This window comes from Cherax quadricarinatus, unplaced genomic scaffold (assembly GCF_038502225.1).
Source record: "Cherax quadricarinatus isolate ZL_2023a unplaced genomic scaffold, ASM3850222v1 Contig508, whole genome shotgun sequence".
NCBI classification, from domain to species: Eukaryota; Metazoa; Arthropoda; class Malacostraca; order Decapoda; family Parastacidae; genus Cherax; species Cherax quadricarinatus.
In genome coordinates, this window is record NW_027195534.1 from 129,065 (window position 1) to 141,450 (window position 12,386).

Sequence of the window (12,386 nt, forward strand, 5' to 3'; positions counted from 1 at the left end):
GTGACAGACCCTGGGGGTAACAGACCCCAGGGGTAACCAGGGTGACAGACCCCAGGGGTAACCAGGGTGACAGACCCTGAAGGTAACCAGGGTGACAGACCCCAGGGGTAACCAGGGTGACAGGCCCAGGGGGTAACCAGGGTGACAGACCCTGGGGGTAACCAGGGTGACAGACCCCGGGGGTAACCAGGGTGACAGACCCCAGGGGTAACCAGGGTGACAGGCCCAGGGGGTAACCAGGGTGACAGACCCTGGGGGTAACCAGGGTGACAGACCCTGGGGGTAACAAGGGTGATAGACACTGGGGGTAACCAGGGTGACAGACACCGGGGATAAAAAAATTTTGAGTCGAGGTACCTTTACATGTTGAATTTCTTGTTGAAAATCATGACTGACATCTTACTGATCCATGACTGACATATTGATCCATGACTGACATCATACTGGTCCATGATTGACATTTTACTGGTCCATGACTGACATCATACTGGTCCATGACTGACATACTGGTCCATGACTGACATACTGGTCCATGACTGACATACTGGTCCATGACTGACATACTGGTCCATGACTGACATTTTGCTAGGTCAAGATCTTTATAAAAAATTTTCTGTAAAGAGAGACAAATTGACTATAAATTATTGAATCAAAATTAATAAGTGTAAATACTGTATATACACAAATGTAAATGCAATTAAACACACACAATAAATAGTGGATAAGTTTGGGAGTGTGTGTAAAGGTAGAAAGTTGAAAGTGAACATAGAAAAGAGTAAGGTGATGAGGGTATCAAATGATTTAGATAAAGAAAAATTGGATATCAAATTGGGGAGGAGGAGTATGGAAGAAGTGAATGTTTTCAGATACTTGGGAGTTGACGTGTCGGCGGATGGATTTATGAAGGATGAGGTTAATCATAGAATTGATGAGGGAAAAAAGGTGAGTGGTGCGTTGAGGTATATGTGGAGACAAAAAAAAAACGTTATCTATGGAGGCAAAGAAGGGAATGTATGAAAGTATAGTAGTACCAACACTCTTATATGGGTGTGAAGCTTGGGTTGTAAATGCTGCAGCGAGGAGGCGGTTGGAGGCAGTGGAGATGTCCTGTCTAAGGGCAATGTGTGGTGTAAATATTATGCAGAAAATTCGGAGTGTGGAAATTAGGAGAAGGTGTGGAGTTAATAAAAGCATTAGTCAGAGGGCAGAAGAGGGGTTGTTGAGGTGGTTTGGTCATTTAGAGAGAATGGGTCAAAGTAGAATGACATGGAGAGCGTATAAATCTGTAGGGGAAGGAAGGTGGGGTAGGGGTCGTCCTCGAAAAGGTTGGAGGGAGGGGGTATAGGAGGTTTTGTGGGCGAGGGGCTTGGACTTCCAACAAGTGTGAGTGAGCGTGTTAGATAGGAGTGAATGGAGACAAATGGTTTTATAGCCTAATGAGTTGTCGAGTGTGAGCAGGGTAATATTTAGTGAAGGGATTCGAGGTAACTGGTTATTTTTTATATAGCCGGACTTGAGTACTGGAAATAGGAAGGACAGTACCTGCACTCTAAAGGAGGGGTTAGGATACTGGCAGTTTGGAGGGATATGTTGTGTATCTTTATATATGCTTCTAAACTGTTGTATTCTGAGCACCTCTGCAAAAACAGATTATGTGTGAGTGAGGTGAAAGTGTTGAATGATAATGAAAGTATTTTTTTGGGGGGGGGGGGGATTTTTTCTTCTTGGGTCACCCTGCCTCGGTGGGAGATGGCCGACTTGTTACAAAAAACTATTATAAAGTTCAATTGATAATTCTCCACTTGTGTGTAATTTATCACCTTTCCACTGATGGGAAGCACTCAAGGCTTCTCTTAGACTTTGATCTGTCACCATCACTACTTTTGTGCTTTGGGGGCATTATTATGTAAAATTAAGAGACTTCAGTTATCCACAGTTTACAGTGGCATTCTTTACAAAGATACTGTATAACCGGATAATCATACATGCCTTATGCTTTATAATATCTATACAACTACTTCATTAAAATAAGTTTTATTGAAGATTATTATCCCAAACTCTCTAAAATTGTTATAGTTTAATCACAAAGAAAAATGATATACTTATGGTCACATATATACCTGGGAGCATGACAGTCATTTAGAACAATTAAATGGAATTAATAATTATTACAATTTTGTAATATTTAATGCTAAGAAATTTAAGCATCTAACTTAGAGGTAACGAGTTTATGGTTGAATAATCCTTAGCTCAATATATAATGGTGAAGGTGAATTAAGTTTAAGTTGAGTAGACTTATATTATTTTGAAGTTTTCTGTACAGTGAAACCCCGGGTTTCGGCCGCCCTTGACATCGGCTGCTTCGGGTTTTGCCCACTTTTTTCGGCCAAATTTTGTCCCACGTTTCGGCCATTGCCCCGGGTTTCGTCTGGCATACCAGACCTGTCCACCTGCCCGTGCTTCTGCGCCTCCCACGCAGGCGTCGTGAGCCAGTCTAGCGTTGTTTATCCTGAGTGAACATTTCCCTGTGCTCTGATCCTGCCAGCCAGTCAGGCAGCCAACCAGGCAGCCAGCCAGCAAGGCATCCATCCAGCCAGGCAGCCAAGCAGCCAGGCATCCAGGCATCCATCCAGCCAGCCAGGCAACCAGCCAACCAGCCAGTCAGCCAGGCATCCAGTCAGCCAGGCAACCAGCCAGCCAGGCATCCAGCCAGCCAGGCATCCAGCCAGCCAGGCATGCAGCCAGCCAGGCAACCAGCCAGCCAGGCATCCAGCCAGCCATTAATTGTGACTGAATAGTGTACAAAGTGGAATGAGTTACAAACTTTTATAGAAAAGTACCACCCTGACCAAGCTGAAACAACCCATATCTGCAACATGTTCAGTGAGAATTAATTTTACTTTGTGCGACAGGGGCAGTGATTATTTAAAAGACTTATGGGAAATATTCCCATTTTTTTTTTTTTTTTTTTTGGAGCGAAACAGAATAACTTCAACAAGTCGGTTAGGCAGGGTATGTAAATGTTATTTTAAATGTTTATTTAAATTGTAATTTATGTATTGTATAATATATATGTATTTATCTGTGTTGTGTGTATCTAAAATTATAGTTATTTTTTAAAAAATGTATTTGTGAATATTTTTGTGGGTTTCGAAAGAATTAATTTTATTTGCATTATTTCTTATGGGAAATATTCCCATTTCGCGTTTAGGCCTAGCTCCTGGAACGGATTACGGTCGAAACCCAGGGTTTCACTGTATAGCCTTTGAGTAACTGGTAGGTATTGAGTATGGTTTGTCTGGTTAATTTTGGGTGAGTAGGTGATTTCTAAGTTCAGCCTTAAATTGATCTGCAGGCTACAAGGGGTCCTTTAGTGTTCTCTGGGAGTGAATTCCACATCTTAGGGCCCTTTATGTACATAGCATTTTTGCATAGGGAGAGATGGATACAGGAGATATTGAAGAGTGATCTGTGTCTTGTATTATGGTTGTGTGTTCTGTTATAGTTATCAAGGAGGATTTTGAGAAGAGGGTTTATATTGAGTACAGTGCTCTATGTATGTAGTATGCACAATAATAAGTGTGGATGAACCATACCCCAGCCGGGATTGAACCCGCGGTCAGAGAGTCTCAAAACTCCAGCCCGACCGCGGGTTCAATCCCGGCCGGGGTATGGTTTGTTTGCAATCGTGTCATTACGATTTCGTGAGTCAAGTGTGGATGTCTTGTACAGTGGACCCTCAGGTAACAGCATCATCAGCTAATGCCAAAATCAGATAGCGCCACGTTTCTGCGTCAAAATATTGGCTTGGCTAACACCCCAGAACTCGGTTAAGGATATTCGTCCCAAATGTGTCCGTGCAGCCAGAGCCGCCAGGCCATTCCATGACTCCATGTACAGCTAGTGTGCCATTGTTTACAAGCCAGGGAGGACAATTCCACATGTACATGCAATACACTCAATGTACATTCACCTCAACATACTGTTAAATGGTTCCCCTATATCAAGACATACAGAGTGCAAATTTCTAGGTCTACTTGACTATAATCTTAAATTTCAGTCCCATACCCATCACATAGCAAAGAAAATTTCAAAATCAGTAGGAATCCTTCCCAAGATACTGGGGTTCAACCACAGTCAACCACCTTAAACCCTTAATAATCCAACAAAAAGCTGCTGTGTGGGTGATAACCAGCTCCTGTGCTAGACAGCACACCCCACCACTTTTCAAGACTCAACTTGCTTAATATACAAGACATACACTCTTATTATTGTGCATACTACATATACAGAACTTTAAACTTTACTGTAAACCCTTCCCTAAAACTCCTCAACACTTACAACAGAATGCACAGTCACAATACAAGGCATAAGGCCCTTTTCAACATCCCTCAAGTAAAACTCTCACTATGAAAGAACGCTATGCACATAAAAGGCCCAAAGATCTGGAACTCGCTACCGGAACAAGTCAAGGATCCCCAGACAACTTATAAATTTAGGACTCTGCTAAAAAAAATCATCTCATCTCACAATATTAACCAAATCAACTAAACATCTACTGGCTAGTTTTATCATGTGACCTTCTGGCTTTTAATTCTGCCATTCCATAAAATATTACCACCTGCACCATTCCTTGTAAATTATATTTTATACTTAGTATACATAAGATTTATTAAGTCCAAACAAGATTATAAAACAGCTAACCACTATTCTATGTTTAGTTTTAAGTAATAATTACTATGTACTATTATCTTATCTAGTTTTAATTAGTTACTATGTATTAGGATTAGTTTGCCCGAAATGCCTCGGCATGAGAGTGGCTATCTTTGTACTTGGCAAATCAAAATTGTAATTACACATAGTAACCTTTACAAAGAAATAAACATTATTATTATATTTTGTATTATTCCATTGTTTTTAGTGCTTGTAACTGCTAAATAAGCCACCCTGTGGTAAAGAGGGTGAGAAATACTATTGAATTGAAGAAAGAGATCATCACAAAATACGAAAGTGGAGTGTGTCTCCAAGTTGGCCAGGTTATATAACAAACCCCATTCAACCATCACTACTATCTTGGCCAACACAAAGGCAATCAAGGAAGCTATTGTTGTGAAAGGTGCAAGTATGCTTACATAACAGAGATCACAAATATTCAAAGATGTGGAGAGACTGTTGTTGGTGTGGATCAACGAGAAACAATTATCAGGAGATAGTATTTCTCAGTCAATAATATGTGAAAAGGCAAGGCAGTTGCATGCGGATCTCGTTAAGAAAATGCCTCCAAATAGTGCTCATATTGATGAATTTATGGCCAGCAAAGGCTGGTTTGAGAGATTACAGAATTGTTGTGGTATACACAGTGTCATAAGGCATGGTGAGGCTGTCAGTTCTGACAAAAAAAATGGCTGAAAAATATGTGCAGGACTTTAAGGGGCACATAGTGGCTGAAAAATTAAAACCTCAACAAGTGTTTAATTGTGATGAAACAAGCCTGTTTTGGAAGAAAATGCCAAACAGGAACTACATTATTCAGGAGGAAAAGGCACTCCCAGGACACAAACCTATGAAAAACAGGCTAACTCTCATGTTTTGTAGTAATGCTAGTGCAGATTGCAAAGTGAAGCCTTTACTTGTGTAGCACTCTGAAACTTCCAGTGTTCAAGAAAAAGTGTAGTCAAGACTAATGTGTGCATGATGTGGAGAGTAAACAGTAAGGCATGGATCACTAGGGACATTTTCCTCGATTGGTTCTATGACATGTTTTGCCCCAGTGAGAAAAAATACCTCCTGGAAAATAATTTCCCACTCCAGTGCCAACTGTTAATAGACAATGCTCCTGCTCATCCTCAAGACTTGGAAGAGCAAATTGTGGGAGAGTTTAGTTTTATTAAAGTCAAGTTTTTGCCTCCTAACACCACTCCTCTCCTCCAGCCCATGGACCAGTAGGTCATTTCAAACACCAAAACAGTGTTTCAAAAGTGCTTTGAAGTGACCTCAGACACCGAATTGATCCCAAGAGAGTTCTGGAAAGATCACTTCAGTATCCTCAGCTTGGGAGGGAGTGACTTCCAGGACTTTGAACTCTGCTTGGAGAAAATTGTGGCCAGAATGTGCACAAGAGAGGGAGATTTTGAAGGGTTTGGGACTGACCCTGAGGAGCCTACGCCAGTTGTGGAATCTATTGTGACACTGGGGAAGTCCATGGGGTTGGAGGTTAGTGGCGAGGACGTGGAAGAGTTGGTGGAGGACGACGATGAAGAGCTAACCACTACAGAGCTGCAAGAGCTTGAGGGGCAACACCAACAGATCACAGCTCAGGAATTTCCTTCAGAGGAGGAAGAGAGATGGAGGAAGATGACTTCAACAAAGATTAAGGACATTTGTGTAAAGTGAGTTGAAGTGCAAACCTTCATGGATGAACATTACCCTGACACAGCTGTTGTAAGCCGTATTGGCAACGTGTACAATGACAATATTGTGTCCCATTTTAGGGAAATCTTAGAGACGCCAGAAACAGCTCTCTGGACAGATTTTTGGTGCGACAGGGGTCCAGTAACTCTCAAGCTGGTCCTAGTGGCATTAACCCTTAAACTGTCCAAACATAGACCTACGTTTACGTGCATAGCACTCCGACCTTGATTTTCCCCATTCAAAAGCATGTAAAAAAAAATGTAAATCTACGTTTGGAGCCCCCCGCATGTGGATGTAATCTACGCTTGGACAGTTTAAGGGTTAAAACACAAAGAAGGGAAGTAGCCCCAGAAAAGGACTTGTTACCTGAAGTCTTTATGGAAGGGGATTCCCCTTCCAAACAATTGTAAACACCTCTATCATCTGCCCTCCTCCCATCTCATCACTCATCAATAAGTCTTCAATAAAGGTAAGTGCCATTTTAGTATTGTTTATTCTTTATGTCTTATTGTTTTCTGTGTAGGAAAATGCATATTTCATGTAAAAAAAAAAATTTTGTTTAATACTTTTGGGTGTCTGGAACGGATTAATTGGTTTCCATTATTTCTTATGGGCAAAATTAATTCGGCTAATGACAAAATCAGTTAAAGGCAAGCTTTCTGGAATGGATTAATGCTGTTACCCGAGGGTCCACTGCATATTAGGCAAGTTGATTATTATTATTATTATTATAATCAAGGGGAAGCACTAAACCCGTAGGATTATACAGCACCTGGGGGGGATGTGCAAGGCATTCAGGCTTAATTCGGGGAACTGGAGCACAGATCCAATTCCCTAAATCAAGAGCCCCTCACCAACATCAAGAAACCTTCCCTGAGGGGTAAGCAAGTTGAGACTCCTGAATAGCAGTAGAGTATGCTGTCTAGTGCTGGAGTTAGAAAGCAATCGGACTACAGTTTTTGTTGGGTTATTAAAGGTTTGAGGTGACTTGATGTGGTTGAGCCCTGTGCACAAATTCCATAAGTGAGGCAAGGGTAAATGAGCAAGTGGTACAGAGAAAGGAGAGCTGATTACAGCACACAGTACCATATCTTTGAAAGGCTGCCAGAGTTTGCTATTATCCAGGGTTTGCTATTATCCAGGGTTTAATACTATCCAGAGTTTGCTACTATCCAGGGTTTCAAGCATCCATGCCAGTGTATTTATGTAAGTGCGTTTGTACGTGTATGTTTGGGGGTCTGAAATGGACTAATCTACTTCACAATATTCCTTATGGGAACAAATTCGGTCAGTACTGGCACCTGAACATACTTCTGGAATGAAAAAATATCGTTAACCGGGGGTCCACTGTATATATACATATTCTCCTTGGAGAAGTGGAACAGAATTCTTCCTCCATAAGCCATGCGTGTTTTAAAAGGCAACAAAAATGCCGGAGGCAAGGGGCTAGTAACCCCTTCTCCTGTGTAAATTACTAATTTAAAGAGAAACTTTTGTTTTTGTTTTTGGGCCACCCTGCCTCTGAGGGATATGGCCAGTTTGTTGATTATTATTATAATAAAAAAAGAAGCGCTAAGCCACAAGGACTATACAGCTCCAGTTTGTTGAAAGAAAGAATATATACATAAAATTATCCTCACATAGAGTTGTAGTAAACACATTTAACAAGGGATTAACCATGAACAATGCATCATGTAGAAATAAAGTTATATTATTACAGACTGTTACTGGTGTGAGCTTCGGTCTGTATAAGTTGTAACATGTATGTTTTACAATTACAGTGGACCCCTGAATTTTTTGAGTCAAGTTTCGTGAATTTTGAGAATTGGCAACTTTTTTCGTCAAAATATAGCCTCAAGTTTCGTGATTTGCCTCAAAATTCGGTGCTCATATGGAACACGTCTGAGAGGCTTTCCAGCTGCCATGTGCACACAAAGGCTCCCACACACCATTCAGAGTCACTGTGGCATTGTTTCTGGGTGAGTGACCGTCTCCCCACAGGCTAATATGATACATTTCGTATTAATCCATTCTTTTTTGTGCTTGAAACTGCTAATTAAGCCACCATGGGCATAAAGAAAGCTTCTGGTGCCAGGCCTATGGTAGAGAAGGTGAGAAACACAATAGAATTAAAGAAAAAGTTTGTAGATAAATATGAAAATGGTGGTGGTAGTGGTTGTGATGGTGGTAGGTGATAGTGGTTGCGATGGTGGTAGAGGGTGGTAGTGATGGTGGTAGGTGATAGTGGTTGTGATGGTGGTAGAGGGTGGTAGTGATGGTGGTAGGTGATAGTGGTTGTGATGGTGGTAGAGGGTGGTAGTGATGGTGGTAGGTGATAGTGGTTGTGATGGTGGTAGAGGGTGGTAGTGATAGTGGTAGGTGATAGTGGTTGTGATGGTGGTAGAGGGTGGTAGTGATGGTGGTAGGTGATAGTGGTTGTGATGGTGGTAGAGGGTGGTAGTGATGGTGGTAGGTGATAGTGGTTGTGATGGTGGTAGAGGGTGGTAGTGATAGTGGTAGGTGATAGTGGTTGTGATGGTGGTAGAGGGTGGTAGTGATGGTGGTAGGTGATAGTGGTTGTGATGGTGGTAGAGGGTGGTAGTGATGGTGGTAGAGGTTGTGATGGTGGTAGAGGGTGGTAGTGATGGTGGTAGAAGGTGATAGTGGTTGTGATGGTGGTAGAGGGTGGTAGTGATGGTGGTAGAGGTTGTGATGGTGGTAGTGATGGTAGTAAAGGGTGGTAGTGGTGGTGGTGGTAGAGGGTGATAGTGATAGAGGGTGGTAGTGATGTTGGTAGGTGATAGTGGTTGTGATGGTGGTAGAGGGTGGTAGTGATGGTGGTAGTGATGGTGGTAGAGGGTGGTAGTGATGGTGGTAGAGGGTGATAGTGGTTGTGATGGTGGTAGTGATGGTGGTAGAGAGGGTGGTAGAGAGGGTGGTAGAGGGTGGTGGCAGTAGTGATGGTGGTAGTGATGGTGGTAGAGGGTGGTAGTGATGGTGGTTGTGGTGGTATATCTGGAGTATACCTGGAGAGTTCCGGGGGTCAATGCCCCCATGGCCCGGTCTGTGACCTGGCCTCATGGTGGATCAGGGCCTGATCAACCAGGCTGTTACTGCTGGCTGCACACAAGCTGACATATGAACCACAGCCCAGTTGATCAGGTACTGACTTTAGGTGCCTGTCCAGTGCTGCCTTAAAGCCAGTCAGGGGTCTATTGGTAATCCCCCTTATGTATGCTGGGAGGCAGTTGAACAGTCTTCAATGAAGGTGTGATATTATTTTATACTTGATTTCTCATTCTTTTCTGTATGTAAATTTATATTAATATATAAAAAATAATTTTTGTTAATATTTTTGGGTGTCTGAAACGGATTAATTGGATTTACATCATTTCTTATGGGGAAAATCGTTTCGAAATTCGTGAATTTCGACTTTCGGCAGACTCTCCAGAACGAAATTCAGGAGTCCATTGTATTATCATTGTTATTGTTGGGAACCACTAAACCCCGAGGTATGCGACAGCGAGACAATCAAGTCTGATCCAAGGCAACTCCAGTTCCCTGGATCAAAAGCACCCCAATCACAGGCTGTTTATTATAATCATGGGGAAGCGCTAAACCCATAGGATTATACAGCGCCTGTGGGGTTAATTCTGGGAACTGGAGCACAGATCCAATTCCCTAGATCAAGAGCCCCTCACCAGAATCAAGGAACCTTCCTTGAGGGGATCACAGCCTGTGCTTATCAGTATCAAGTTTATTCAGGTATACATAAATACAGTTACAAAGATTATCATACATAGCAGCATATGTGTAGATAACCTGGGATAACCCAAGAAAGTCAGTGACTTATTTCCATTGGGGTCCTTTATCAAGGTACCAGGATCAAGAGCATCAAGGACCCCCCTTGATGGGGCTGTCCATGACATTATAATGGGAGTGTTAAACCTGTATGGGCCACAATGCCAGAGGTAACTCCAATACCTTGAATCAAGAGCCCCAAACATCAAGGGCCTTTCCTTGATGAGGGTTCCAGAATGCTGAAGTGCTAAACCCATATGTGCTAGTTCCTGGGCAATGGTAATTTATATATGGGCAATTTGTAAATGGTCAAGTAAAATGGACAATGTGTAAAACAATTTGTAAATAGTCAATGAGCAGAATGGACAATTTACAAATGGGCAATGAGTAAAATAGGCAAATTATAAATGAGAAATGGGTAAAATGGTCAATTTGCAAATGGGCAATTTATAAAGTCAATTTATAAATGGGCAATGATTAAAATAGGCAAATTATAAATGGGCAAAGAGTAAATGCAAATTATAAATGGGCAATGGGTAATTTGTCAATGGGAAGCGAGTAAAATGGGCAATGTGTAAAACAGGCAATTTATATTTGACCAATGAGTAAAATGGTTAATTTTTAAATGGGCAATGAGTAAAAATGGTAATAAGTAAAAATAGGCAAAAAAATAGGCAATAAGTAAAAATGGGCAATAAATAAAAATGGGCAATAAATAAAAATGGGCAATAAATAAAAATGGGCAATAAATAAAAATGGGCAATAAGTAAAAATGGGCAATAAATAAAAATGGGCAATAAATAAAAATGGGCAATAAGTAAAAATGGGCAATAAATCAAAATGGGCAATAAATCAAAATGGGCAATAAATCAAAATGGGCAATAAATCAAAATGGGCAATAAATCAAAATGGGCAATAAATCAAAATGGGCAATAAATCAAAATGGGCAATAAATCAAAATGGGCAATAAATCAAAATGGGTAATAAATCAAAATGGGCAATAAATCAAAATGGGCAATAAATCAAAATGGGCAATAAATCAAAATGGGCAATAAATCAAAATGGGCATAAATCAAAATGGGCATAAATCAAAATGGGCAATAAATCAAAATGGGCAATAAATCAAAATGGACAATAAATCAAAATGGACAATAAATCAAAATGGGCAATAAAAAAAACTTGCAACAAGTAAAAATGGGCAATGGTTGACGAGCTGCAAGTGCCTGGATCAAGAGCCTCTGATATTTACCTCAACAGATCAATTTCTCTCTGGAAGTTGAACCTCAAATCTGAAAAATAAAAAAAATCATCAGTTCTTATATTTAAGGATAACATCAATTTCCCTGAAATTTCATACATAATTTGCATATATACATCATCAGTGAAGAATACAATGTATATTCTACCTTTATAAAAACCATCTTAAACATTAACCAAAGGTTTTTTCCAAGAAATTGTGAAAATTTTGCGCAGCAGTGAAGCGCACTTCCTACCTGGATGAAGTGCCGGAGGCGACTGAGGGGGAAGAAAACCCGCGAATGTCCTACACCTCAAACTGTCACCTGATTGGTTAATTCTGAGTGACCTGACTAATGATGATTGGCTGTTGGATGTTGTTTTCCTGTTCATCTCCTTCAGATATTAAAACTGCATACTAATTGGTTGGATTTTCCCGCCTGGAAAAATAACTGCGTTTTAATTGGTGGGGGCACCATAATGCTGGACATTTTTTATACTAAATGAAAAAAATAGTGAGCTAAAAAGTTTCTTCTTTAACTCAAGTTGTAAATTAAACTCGAGTTCTAATTGGCTGGATTATCCCGCCTCAGAAGAGAACTGAGTTTTTATTGGTTGCATCAAAATGCTGAAAATATTTCTTAGTAAATGACAAAAATGTGACTCAAAACAAAGATTTTTGTTGAATTTTAGTCAAAATAAAGGAAAAAATTGTTCATACATTTATATGAACATTGTAGGCTTCATGTTGACTATGTAGGCTTCATGTTGACTATGTAGGCTTCATGTTCACTATGTAGGCTTCATGTTCACTATGTAGGCTTCATGTTGACTATGTAGGCTTCATGTTGACTATGTAGGCTTCATGTTGACTATGTAGGCTTCATGTTCACTATGTAGGCTTCATGTTCACTATGTAGGCTTCATGTTGACTATGT

The 12,386-nt window shown here is 40.7% G+C and overlaps 1 long non-coding RNA gene across 1 annotated transcript; it reads right to left on the minus strand.

Annotated features, from left to right (window-relative positions):
* Nucleotides 1–286: 286 nt before the first annotated feature.
* Nucleotides 287–11,958, minus strand: LOC138851402 (uncharacterized). The gene is made up of 3 exons (XR_011391198.1): nt 11,706–11,958; nt 11,462–11,501; nt 287–613 (listed from the first exon to the last, which is right to left on the minus strand). It is a non-coding gene; the product is annotated as an uncharacterized lncRNA (long non-coding RNA).
* Between the last annotated feature and the right edge of the window lie 428 nt (nt 11,959–12,386).